The sequence below is a fragment of the Giraffa tippelskirchi genome, chromosome 12 (genome assembly GCF_054371585.1).
Source record: "Giraffa tippelskirchi isolate mGirTip1 chromosome 12, T2T-mGirTip1v1.2.pri, whole genome shotgun sequence".
NCBI classification, from domain to species: Eukaryota; Metazoa; Chordata; class Mammalia; order Artiodactyla; family Giraffidae; genus Giraffa; species Giraffa tippelskirchi.
The window spans coordinates 1,274,716-1,288,302 of NC_137286.1; positions in this window are offsets into that span (position 1 = coordinate 1,274,716).

Sequence of the window (13,587 nt, forward strand, 5' to 3'; positions counted from 1 at the left end):
AGCTTTCTATGGAAATGTATAATGTAAATCATTTACACCCAAATTTGTGCTTTTGATTGTGAGCTAATAACTGTAATAATAGCCTAATTCAAACATAAAGATAATTAAGAGCCTTATGAAGTATAGACAATGACATTTCAGTTTATGTACATATTTTAGTGGGTGGCCCCTGTGGGACTTGCTGGGGTCAGGTCCATCCCTTCCTTATTTTTCACAAAGACATGCACAAAATACATTACATTAGGATAAAATTCAATGGGCAAAGAGGAATGAAAATACAGGTAAATTAGAAAGAAATGGTACCTATTAAAGATCTGCCTTTTTTTTATTATTGATTATGGTGGGTTTCAAGTCACTATATTTAGATTTTGTGAAATATATTGAAAAGATTGAGCCAGCACATTTTTGAAATGCTAATGCACTGATATGTGCAACATCACGGATGAATCTCAGAAACATGCTGAATAAAGGAAGCTTTACCTGTGAGAGCTTCTTAAAGGAAAGCGCACTTTCATTCCTTCTTGTCTTCTATCAGAATTCCCGAGGGCCATCCATTGTCCTTAGAGAGCTGCTTTGGCTGCGTTCATGTTTTCTGATAGGTAACACCCTCGTTATCAAATGTATCAAGCGTCTGTAACGGGACGTTTCGGTTTCTCTTTAACTCAGAGGACCGGGTGCATCCCACCTGGCACCACTGATGGTAGCTGACGGTGCCTGAGGGCTCTCTGGGCACGTGTGCTAAGCGCTTCACTGCGTTCCGTCGTCAGGACACAGAAATGTGCAGCTGGCGGCATGGCCATCCTCCTGCGGCTGAGGACGTGGACTCGCCCAGCCTGCCAGTGGCAGAACAGGGGGAGTGGACTCTGCTTTGTCAAGCTGACAAGAGGTCAGAACTTTAAAAGCATCAGTTCAGTTCAGTTCAGTCGCTCAGTCGTGTCCGACTCTTTGTGACCCCATGAATCGCAGCACGCCAGGCCTCTCTGTCCATCACCAACTCCCGGAGTCTACCCAAACCCATGTCCATCGAGTCAGTGATGCCATCCAACCATCTCATCCTCTGTCGTCCCCTTCTCCTCCCGCCCCCAATCCTTCCCAGCATTAGGGTCTTTTCCAATGAGTCAGCTCTTCACATGAGGTGGCCAAAGTATTGGAGTTTCAGCTTCAACATCAGTCCTTCCAATGAACACCCAGGATTGATCTCCTTTAGGATGGATTGATTGGATCTCCTTGCAGTCCAAGGGACTCTCAAGAGTCTTCTCCAACACCACAGTTCAAAAGCATCAATTCTGTGGTGCTCAGCTTTCTTCACCGTCCAACTCTCACATCCATACATGACCACTGGAAAAACCATAGCCTTGACTACACGGACTTTTGTTGGCAAAGTAACGTCTCTGCTTTTAAATATGCTATCTAGGTTGGCCATAACCTTCCTTCCAAGGAGTAAGCGTCTTTTAATTTCATGGCTGCAATCACCATCTGCAGTGATTTTGGAGCCCCCAAAATAAAGTCTGACACTGTTTCCACTGATTCCCCATCTATTTGCCATGAAGTGTTGGGACCAGATGCCATGATCTTAGTTTTCTGAACGTTGAGCTTTAAGCCAACTTTTTCACTCTCCTCCTTCACCTTCATCAAGAGGCTCTTGAGTTCTTCTTCACTCTCTGCCATAAGGGTGGTGTCATCTGCATATCTGAGGTTATTGATATTTCTCCCGGCAATCTTGATTCCAGCTTGTGTTTCTTCCAGCCCAGCGTTTCTCATGATGTACTCTGCATAGAAGTTAAATAAGCAGGGTGACAATATACAGCCCTGACGTACTCCTTTTCCTATTTGGAACCAGTCTGTTGTTCCATGTCCAGTTCTAACTGTTGCTTGCTGACCTGCATACAGGTTTCTCAAGAGACAGGTCATATGGTCTGGTATTCCCATCTCTTTCAGAATTTTCCACAGTTTATTGTGATCCACACAGTCAAAGGCTTTGGCATAATCAATAAAGCAGAAATAGATGTTTTTCTGGAACTCTCTTGCTTTTTCGATGATCCATCGGATATTGGCAATTTGATCTCTGGTTCCTCTGCCTTTTCTAAAACCAGCTTGAACATCTGGAAGTTCACGGTTCACATATTGCTGAAGCCTGGCTTGGAGAATTTTGAGCATTACTTTACTAGCCTGTGAGATGAGTGCAATTGTGCAGTAGTTTGAGCATTCTTCGGCATTGCCTTTCTTTGGGATTAATTCTGTGTTTATTGCATATGTTCAGGGGGCACAGTCTGTGTGGTTTCTGATCTTAGGAACCTACTGAGATTTTCCGGGAGTTCTCGCACCTGCTCTTTTGTTTGTTTGTTTGGCATTTGAAAGGAATGCACTTTTTTCCACTGTGGAATGTGAAGTCCTGTATATCTGTTAATTTACGGTGGTTAACCGTTCTATTAACATTCCTTTTTCCTTTACTCACTTTTTGATCTGGCAATTGCTGCTGGAGGTGTGTTGGTCTCCCTCTGTGGCAAATGCTCCCTGGGTTTCTAGCAGCTTTTCCCCATGTGTTTTGGAGCAAAAGGTTAATAACTGTGATGTGGCCTTGTAGATGTGTCAGTCTGGCCCAGCTGGAGGCTCTGCTGTGGTCTCTGCCAAGCCTAGCATCTCATTTCTAAATTTAATTTCCTACAGACTGTGTGGGATGCTTGCTCCTTAAGGATTTTAGAAAACAAAACAAGCATCCCAGCTTCTCTTCCCAGTAAAAATAGATTTGAAGACAAGGAGGCAGTAAGGCACTGAGAGATGTCTGCGCTGGGTTTGGGGGAGGTTCTCTCGCTCCCAGACCTGCTGTCCTCTGGGCCTTCCCGGGAGCTACTCGGCTGGTGGAGGGAGGGCTCACGAAGAGTTGGCTGGGACTCCTCTTGGGTCAGCTCCCAAGCTCATGGGAGCTGGGACTTCTGATTTGATGACTTCAGTGCTCGCTGCTGCCAAGCTCAGGTGGCGTGTCCCCGCTTCAGGGCAGCTGTGGGGGAGCCCCTGGGCGGGCCCATGTGGGCTGGGCTCGGGAGCCTCACGGATGGCGCTCTGACATCATCCGGGGCCATGAGTGCTGGCTCGAGACACCAGGAACTCAGAACCTGCGTGCTGACCCCAGTCGTGTCCGGGGATGGATGGAGGCCTGGCTGCCTGTGATGGTTTTAGTGTCAGCTTGACTGGGCCACAGGGAGGCACAGCCGCTGGGTCTAACAGCATGCTGAGTGTGTCCGTGAGGGCATTTCTGGAGGGATTAACATCTGAATCACTGAACTGAGTAAAGCGGATGGAACTCCCCAGTGGGGGTGGGCCTCACCCAGTCGGCTGAAGGGCTGATGAGCAGAAATGGTCAAGTGAGAGGGAACTTCTCCAGCCTGACTCTCTCCCAGCTAGGACATTGGTCTCCTGACTTTTGACTCAGGCTGAAACATACACCATTGGCTTCCCTGAGTCTCCAGATTGCCAGCAGCAGAGTGGGGGGCTTGTCAGACTTCATAGCTGCACAAGCCAGTTCCTTATGATAACTCTCTCTCTCCCTCTCTCCATACACATACAGGTTGCTGTTGCTGTTCAATTGCTAAGTCGTGTCCAACTGTCTGTGACCCCATGGACTTCAGCACATCAGACCCCTCTGTCCCCCACTATCTCCCAGAATTTGCTCAGATTCATGTCCATTGAGTCAGTGATTCCATCCAACCATCTAAGCCTGTCACATGCTTCTTCTCCTGCCCTCAATCTTTTCCAGCTTCAGGGTCTTTTCCAAAGGGTCGGCTCTTTGTATCATGTGCCCCAAGTATCAGAGCTTCAGCTTTAGCATCAGTCCTTCCAGTGAATATTCAGGGATGATTTCCTTTAGAGTTGACTGGTTTGATCTCCTTGCTGTCCAAGGGACTCTCAAGAGTGTTCTTCAGCGCCACAATTCGAAAGCATCAGTTCTTCATGCTCAGCCTTCTTTGTGGTCCAACTCTCACATCCATACATGACTATTGGAAAAGCCGTAGCTTTGACTAGACGGACCTTTGCTGGCAAAGTGACGTCTCTGCTTTTCAATACACTGTCTAGGTTTCTCATGGCTTATCTTCCAAGGAGCAAGCGTCTGTTAATTTCATGGCTGCAGTCACCATCTGCAGGGATTTTGGAGCACAAAAAAATAAAGTCAGCCACTGTTTCCCCATCTATTTGCCGTGAAGTGATGGGGCTGGATGCCATGATCTTGGTTTTTTGAATGTTGAGTTTCAAGCCAGCTGTTTCACTCTCCCCCTTCACCTTCACCGAGAGGCTCTTTAGTTCCTCTTTGCTTTCTGCCGTTAGAGTTGTGGCTGTTCAGTCGCTCAGTCGTGTCTGACTCTTTGCGGCCCCATGGACGGCAGCACGCCAGCCCTCCCTGCCCTTCACCACCTCCTGGTGTTTGCTCAAACTCATGTTCATTGAGTCGGTGATGCCATCCAACCGTCTCATCCTCTCTCGTCCCCTTCTCCTCCTGCCTTCAATCTTTCCCAGCACCAGGATCTTTTCCAATGGGTTGGCTCTTCGCATCAGGTGGCCAGAGTATTGGAGCTTCAGCTTCAGCATCAGTCCTTCCAATGAACACTCAGGCTTGCTTTCCTTTAGGATTGACTGGTTTGATCTCCTTGCAGCCCAAGAGACTCTCAAGAGTCTTCTCCAACACCACAGTTCGAAAGCATCAGTTCTTCGGTGCTCAGCCTTCTTTATGGTCCATTTCTCGCATCCATACATGACTACTGGAAAAACCATCGCTTTGACTGTATGGTCCTTTGTCAGCAAATTAATGTCTCTGCTTTTTAATAAGCTGACTAGGTTTGTCACAGCTTTTCTTCCAAGGAGCAAACGTCTTTTAATTTCATGGATGCAGACACTGTCTACATATCTGAGCTTGTTGCTATTTCTCTCAGCAATCTTGATTCCAGCTTATGGTTCATCCAGCCCGGCATTTCACATGACGTACTCTGCATATAAGTTAAATAAGCAGGTTGACAATACACAGTCTTGCCTTACTCCTTTCCAAATTTTGAACCAGTTGGTTTTTCCATATCTGGTTCTAACTATTCCTTCTTGATCCCCAGATAGGTTTCTCAGGAGACAGGTAAGGTGGTCTGGTATTCTCATCTCTTTAAGAATTTTCCAGTTTGTTGTAATCCACACAGTCAAAGGCTTTAGTGTAGTCAATGAAGCATAAGTAGATGTGTTTCTGAAATTCCTTTGCTTTTCTCTATGATCCAACGAATGTTGGTAATTTGGTCTCTGGTTTTTCTGCCTTTTCTAAACCCAGTTTGTATATCTGGAAGTTCTCAGTTCATGTACTGTGGAAGCCTAGCTTGAAGGATTTTGAGCATAACCTTAATAGCATGTGAAATGAGTGCATTTGTATGGTAGTTTGTACATTCTTTGGCATTGCCCTTCTTAGGGATTGGAATGAAAACTGAATTTTTCTAGTCCTATGGCCACTGCTGAGTTTTCCAAATATGCTGGCATATTGAGTGCAGCACTTTCGCAGCATTATCTTTTAGGATTTTAAATAGCTCAACTGGAATTCCAGCACCTCCACTAGCTTTGTTTGTAGTAATGCTTCCTTTTAGGTGGAGTTTGTTACTCCTAGGCTCAGAGGAATGAGGTCAGTCCGCAAAGTCACAGAGCAGTGAGCAGTAGGGTTGGAACAGACACCAGACCTATTAGAAGTTTTACATTTCATTTGTATTTTATCAGTGGTCAACCTTAAATTTATTTATTTTTTGACCACCCTGCGTGGCATGTGGAATCTTAGTTCCTCTACCAGTGACTGAACCTGGGCCCCCGGCTGTGGACGCACAGTCATAGCCATTGGACCAGAGATGTCCCTTAAATTTTTAAAATAAAAGCATCGAAGTGTGTTTTCCACCCACATGGCATTTAATCACGTCTGTTTCCTCCCTTGAACAGGACATGACACTTGGCACCTTTCAGTCCTTTCTTTTTCACCCTCATCTCTTTCGTGTGGCTGACTGTCTTCCAGAATTTTAGCTTCCAGCTGTTATTAATGCCTTTTACCTTAATTATCTACTATTTTAGGAACCTTTTCTTAATAATCACGTTAAACGTTATGACTGCATTGCTGATAATTATCAAGAATAATTCTGTGTTTTATGGTTTCTTTGTTCACCCTCATTCCTTCATTTTTCCGTTTCTTGAATTTACTTTTTCATTTTGCCACTGTCCCTATATGGGTGCTTCTGCTCTTCCGTCGAGGCTCTGAGCAGTTTGCTGGTCTTTCCATATCTGACAATATTATTTCCCCTTACATTTGAATCACAATCAGCCTGGCATTGAGGAGACAAATATTTTCCTTCCACAGATGTTCTCCTTCGGAGGACGGTTCCTCACTGTCTGCTGGTCTGTTGGGTTGCACTGCTCACCAGGCGACCTGTTTATTCACAGCGACAGCTTTTCTTTTTCATCCCTGGAGTTCAGAATTTTCATCTGCATGTACTGGGTGTGTGTCCTTTAAAGAAAAAATTATTCCATAAGTCAGACAAAGAGAGTTATCATATAATATCGCTTATATGTGGAGTCCAAAAAAAATAAGACACAAATGAACTTATCTGCAAAACAGAAACGGAGCCACAGACGTAGAGAATGAATTTCTGGTTATCGGGAGGGGGGTGGGCAGGGGAAGGCTGGACCGTGAGGTGGGTGCTGTACACGCGGCTGTGTTTACAACAGAAAACCAGCGAGGACCTGCTGTACAGCGCAGGGAGCTCGGCTCAGTACTCTGTAATAACCTAAATAGGAAATGGACTTGAAAAAGAGTGAAAATGTGTGTATATACAACTGAATCACTTTGCTGTACCCGTCAAACGGCAAACGTAACATTGTCAAACAACTGTACTCCAATATAAAATAAAAACTTTTTAAATTAAAAAAAGTTATTCCTGCCTGGTGATTAGCTGACCATTGCTACCAGACAGTCAATGGACCAAGTCTTTGTTAAGATCAGGAAAATTTTCTTTACTTAAATAAGTTTAAAAAATGTTTTATTTAAAAATTTATTTTATTTTTAAAATAGAAATTTCATATATTGAACATTTAAGTGTAAGACATGATGGTTTGATATATATCCACACAGTGAAATGATCACCGTGGACAAGCTAACTGACATCATCTCCTCACTTAGTTACGACGACAGCACGTGAAATCTCACATAACCAGGGTTCAGCACAGTTAACTGGAGTCCCTGTGCTGTACACACTAGAGTCATCCTATAAGGAATATTTTCTTTAAAAATATTTCTCCCTATTTCTTCTTCTTTTCATCTTTCCCATTATATCTGCCTAGGCATCTCTTATACAGTTTCTGGATCTTCTCTTACTTTATCTTTTACTTTATCTTATCCTTTCCTAGAAAGATTTATTCAGCTGCAAGTGACAGGCCCCAAGCATAAGTGGTTTAAACCATTTGGACATGTACTATAGTGCCTTGTGAACATTTGCCACTTATTTATCAAGAAGCTGAAGGACGGAGGTCCCAGGGTGGGTTCAGTGGCTCTAGAATGTCTGCAAGCTCTGAGGCTTTTGCATTCTCCTTCTGTTCTGCCATCTTCAGCATGTAGCTTTGTTGCCTCTTTATGACAATTTGGCTGCCAGAGCTCCAGCCATCAAGTTCACAAACACTGTGTTTAAAGGCAGGGAAGAAGGGATGCCAGGTTAGCATCACTTTCCATATGACTTTCTTCTTTTCTATGAGAGAAAGGTCTTGCCCAGAAACCCCTTAGCAGATTCCCAGCTGCACATCATATGACAACAGTTGCTCCAAGGGAGCCTGAGAATATGAAATGTTGACTTTTTTCAGAACACAGGGTAGGAGCTGGGCAGGGGGAAGAAGCTGTGGCTGTGACGGACAGCAAACGCCCCTTCTTGTTTCTGTCTCGGTCCAGATAGACTTTTGGGACCACATTTCCTGGGTTCCTCCCTCCGGGTTCAGCCCGGTCTGAGCTGCGGGCCTTTCCGTGAACTGCACCCCTGAACTTCATGCCAGGACCTCTGATGCTCTTCCCTGGTGGCCCGTTTTGTCCTCTGGAGTCTCGTGATCTCTTTGAACTTTCCTCCTGTTTCCTGTGATAACTCTGTCTCCTCATGAGTTGATCTGTTTATAATTTCAGTGCTCCCCTTTGCACTTTGATCGTTCTCAGTCTCTCAGGCGTGTCTGACCCTTGGCGACCCCATGGGCTGCAGCCCGCCAGGCTCCTCTGTCCATGGGACTCTCCAGGCAAGAACGATGGAGCGGGCTGCCGTGCCCTCCGCCAGGGGATCCTCCCACCCGGGGACTGAACCCAGGCCTCCTGCATCTCCTACACTGGCCGGTGGGTCGTTTACCATTGAGTCACCAGGGAAGCCTGCGCTCTGTTGCTTTCCCTCACTTATCCGGGGTTTCTTAGTTCTACGTTTGCATTTGTAAAGAAAAGACTAGGCTGATTACAATGTGTTGTGAATGGTACAGCTGACATGTCACGAGTCTGGCTGTTTTTAAGGGGGTCTTCTCTGTCTCCGCAGAGCCGTGACCTTGGTGGACACCTGCCGTGTTGGCTGCGGGATCCCCGTTTGTACAGCCTGGGGGCCTGCGACCTGGGGTGTGACCTTGTTCACCTGAGCGTGGCTCTCGCCGGCCCGTGGCCCCCTTCAGCCAAGTCTCCAGGTCTCACTGGACTCAGCCAGTGAACGTGCTGGGAGGACAGGGGGCTCCGGTCCCACCTGGGGCCTCAGGGGAGTCTCGCTGGAGGAAGCAAGTCAGACCTAAAGCCAAGCAGCCGGGACACAAGTGAGGGGAAGGGAAGCCGTTCCAGACGGGGAACAGAAAGTCGGGCTGCTCTGAGGCAAGGGAAGCGCTTCCCTGGAGGAGCTGCGGGGTGGGCAGGGCCTGGCGGCGCCGGTGCGGTGGGCCCTGGTCTCTCTCCAGAGAGCCAGAGATGGTCTCTGAGCAGGGTGGTGCTGGGACAGACTGGTATCTAAGGGGAGCCTTCTGGCCACCCGCGAAGCAAGAGGGGCAGGTGTGGAGCGGGCATCTAGGGGAGAGAGGGTGGGGGGGCAGGCTGGGGGCGGTGAGCGGGGCCCAGGGATGGCGCTGACCCTGGGGAGCGCTGTGCACGGGGCTTGCGGGGTCTGCCCGCCCCCATCCCCTGAAACCTCAGGAAGGACCGTTCCCCCCTCCTCCTCCTTGCAGGTGGGGCAGATGGACGGAGCGGGCGCCCAGGAGCCAGGGCGGGTGGCGCACTGGGGCTCCCCCTGCCCTCCGCTGAAACCCACCTGCCACCCACCCTGTGGGTGCAGAGGGGGTGGGGCACAAGGACCAGGCCACAGGGACCCAGCCTCGGTGAGTGTAGCCGAGGCTGGCACCCCAAGGATGGAAGCGGGTCCCGCAGCACAGAGGTGACCCCAGAGGTGTTCCTGGGGGGAGGAGGGAGGCCAGGCTGCCAGGCTGCCAAGGTTGGGCGGGGCTGCCTCCGTGAGCACGGGGTGGGGTGGGGGGCAGAGGTTCTGGGCTCCTCTCCCCATCCCTGAGGACAGTCCCCTGGCAGCCGGCCCAGGGTCGCGGGAGGCAGCCCAGGCGGCTGACCCAGTTCATGTGGTCAGCGCCGGGTCGCGGGAGTCTGCGGCCCCGGCCGCTGGTGGGGTCGGCGCTCGTGGGGGTGCGGCTGCCCCCCAGTCCAGGGCGCCCGTTCCCGTAGCGTCCCCGTTGGAGTCTTGCGGGCACTGGCCACGCGAGGGGGCCCGAGCTCCACCCACGGCCCCGGCGCCGGAGACAGAGGGGCGGTGGGCGCGGCCTGCAGGACCACCCGGCTTCCAATAGGAAAACGCGGCCCTCTCGCGGCGCCCAGCAGCCCGCCCGGGCCGAGGGCACCTTTGGGCTTTGCGCCCCCAGCCCGCGGAAGAGGGCGGGGAGGAGGAAGGAGGCGGGCTCTGCCCCAGGGGCGGCGGCTTCCTGGGGGAGGCGGCACCTTTGGCCGCAGCCCCGGTGGGGACGAGAGAGGGGCCCGTGCGATCGGAGCTCGCCCCGCCGGAGGAGCGGTGTCCATCTCATGGACTCAGCAGCCCTGGAGGTCGCGCCACGGCCCCCTCCCCCTCCACGAGGAAGTTCCCCTCCCCACGAGCCCCGGAGTTGGGGGGCAGATCCACCCCGCTTCCTGGGGCTGGAACTGAGGTTCTGGGTGAATAATGGACGCTGCACAAACAGGTATTAACGCGGCTCCTGGGGCGGGGGGCGATGCATCCTGGTTAATATTTATGAAATCCGCGGCCCGTCATTGAAGAGCCTCATAAATATTAATTCCCAATTAAACATTTATATGAAGGAGATGGTTTCTCCTCCCCCTCAAAGAACCTGTTTGAAGCTGGGGCTGCTGGTGGCCGTAGGGGACGTGGGGTCTCCAGGGAAGGGCGGAGGGGGTGGGGCCGGGAGTGGGGCGATCCCCTCCGCGCCTGGGCCCTGACCAGCGCCCCCGCCACCCCCACGCCGAATCCCGCAGAGGGGCTGCTGCCGACCGGTCAGGACACCTGCAGCGGTCAGGGCTCCTGGGTCGATGCCCAGCTGGGCTCGGAGTGAGTTACAAGTGAGGTCAACTGCACAGGGCAGTGAGGTTTAGGGGGCGGGGGTGTGGGTGAGGGTCTGGCAGAAGGCGGAAGCAGGCTGACCCTCACACAGGCTGGCGAGGCTCCTGCAGACTCCAGGCCACAGTGGCGGGGTCTCTGGCCCTGTGGGCCTCAGGCGTAGACGTGGAGGGCTGGTAACCGGTGGTCCTCAGCCCCTGCCCAGAGCTCCCGCTCCGAGCGTGTGTGACAGAGCAGGCTGAGCTCTGACCAGGTCGGGACCCTGGCATGAGGCCGGGGCGGTCGGGGGCCGTCTCTTCGGCCCTCTGCTGCGGCTCGGACCCCAGCCTCCACTTACCAGGGTGGCCTCCTGCAGTGCCCTGCCTTCGATGAATCTCGGGGCGAGGACCCTCCTGTCTGCCCCTGCGCGGCTGGCTTTCTGCAGTAGTGATGCACGTGACCGCCTCCTCGCGTCCGAGTCCACCCTGGGCAGCTCCAGCTTCCTGTGTGCCAGCCTGGTGGGCGGGAGCCACGGCCCTGCGGTTTCCAAACGAGTGGCTCAGTTGCCCTGTACAGCCTGGGGCTCCCCTGGGTGCCCGTGGGCAGTCGTCCCCCAGGCGGCCCGTGCCCACAATTCTCTCACACTCGCCTTCGCGGTACCGCCTGCGGTCCAGCTGGAGCCAGCTTTTCATAGAGACCAGGCTTCTCTCCCCAGTGATGAGCCGCGTTCCCAGCACCGTGTCTCCCTGGCCGGGCGTGGGTCACCGGTGCCCTCTGGAGCCCGCGTGTCCCCAGGGCTGTTCAGGGCGACTTTGCTCCTTCGTCAACAGAGCCGGCCTGTCACTAGGTCACCCTGGTGACCACGGCCGTGGGGTCATCTTCGTTCTGGGGGAGCGAGAGCTGTCTTCCTGCTCTTTTCCGGTGTGCGCCCCCATTCCTGGGCCTTCAGTCTCTGCGAGAAGATTTAGGAGGAGTTTCCTAAAAGCCTGCTGGGGCTCGGATTTGCAGGACGCTGGTCTGGACACTCACCTGGGGACAGCTGTCGGCCGAGCCGTGCTGACCGCCTCGCGGTCTTGCTTCGGTCAGCATCAGCATCCTCTCGTGGCGTCCTAAGACTCTCACGCACGCGCGGTCTGCTCGGTGGGGCTTAATTCCCGGCTTTGGCTGCTGTTTGGACTGTGAGCCGTGGCTCACCTCCTGCCTGTTACCGGCAGTGTGGAGTCTTACCGTGATTTCCCGAGGTTTATCTTGCGGCCCGTTGGTTCCAGCGACTCTCCTGTTGAATTGCTTACCTTTTCTATGGAGACGGTCGCATTATCTATGAATCATGAGGGTCTTTTCCAACCCTCCCTTCTCTGGCTTCATTTTTTCTGTCCCACACGTTTCTCGGGTCTTTCAAAATTACGTCCAACAGAGTGGTGGCGGAGGACATTCTTGATTTGCCTCTGATCTTGAGGAGTCTTAGATTTGTCCTTTAAGTCTGCTGTCTCCTGAGGGGTTTTCAAAGATCGAGTTTATCAAGTAAAAATGTTCTCTTGCATTCGAAGCCTTCCAGGAGTTTTTAGAGACTACGAATAGGTGTTGAACTTTGTGCAGACCTTCGCTGTGTCTGTCGAGATCACTCACGTAGCTTTTTTTCTCCTTTGCTCCTTTCAGGAGACTCAGCTCATCTAAGGGCGAGCTGTCCGGACCCCTTGGACCAGGGTGTTGGTGTTGTTTTGAAGCGGGTCTTGTGGACTGGCATGGATCACGAGGGGCACCATTATCTTATGAACCTCTCAGAAAGAAAAAGTACTGCCTGTAAAACCAGGAGCTGGTGCCTGCGGTGTATGAGCCCAAGTTTACGTTCACCAGGCGCTCTCTGGACCTCTCAGACGCAGGTCTGCACAGAGCGTGCTCGTGGAGACGTAGAAAGAGACGAGACCGAGAGGGTCGGGCTCAGGGGGCCCTGGGATCCTCGTGCCAGGAAGGGCGCCCCCGACCACTTTCCAGCCTGAGCCGCCAGGCCCCCGGGACAGTGGGCAACGCCGTGCTCTGGAGAAGATTCACCCCTGCTGTGCCCAGCTTCAGCAGCTGGAGGTTTGATGCCGGTTCATTGTTCACTGATTTAAATGAGATAGCAAAGGCTTTTTATTGATATATAAAAGTTACATATTTGCATATAAAAGTTATGAAGCCCAATTTATCCTGAACAGGAGCAGATTAGTGGGCCGTAAAACCAAAAGCGGCTGGCAACCTTCTGGGACCTTTAGCCTGGGAGCTGTGGGCTGGGAATAAAGGCCAGCGGGAAAGACGGATGGACTTCAGAGATTCGAGCGCGGGAAGTCGTGCCTTCCCATAGCCAGCACCCCCGCTCCTCCTGGGCGTCTCGTGTTCTCCTGTGTAGAGAATATGAATTTACCTGTAAATGAAAGATGGTAGTTCAGAGTACCGTTCAACTCAAAGCACCGAGGGAAATATCTGTGTCCAGCTCTCGGGATGGGGGAGGGCTTGGCAGGGGGTGGGCCCCAGCCAGGGCCGCTGCTGTCCTCCCCTCAGCCCATGTGGACCTGGAGCCCGCTGTACCAGCAGCCGTGCCCCCTGCACGGCACCCCCCATGCCGTGCTGCTCCTGCCTGCCCTCTCAGCTGGTCTCGGGGGGGTCCGGGCAGCTGCAGACTGTGCGTCGGGCTCGCTCGGGGCTGCGAGCTGCCCTTCACTGGGAGGTGTGCCCTGTCCTGCGTCCCAGCCAGTGGCTGCTGGGCGGCCAAGTGCCACCTCCGGGGCCAGCTGGCACCACCCAGAGGCGCTGGGGACAGGCTGCTGGACTGAACTCTGTTTCCTCTCCTGCCAAGTGCCTGTTTGAAGCTTAACCTCCAACGTGGCTGTGTTTGGAGAGAGAAGGTAATTAAGATCAACTGAGGTCAGGAGAAGGCTGCTTCGGTCCACTCTCTGCAGGGCTGAGGCCAGCAGCTCGGTTGAGGTCCACGGTGGGGCTGCAGAAACCCGGGCTGGCCCGAGCCCTG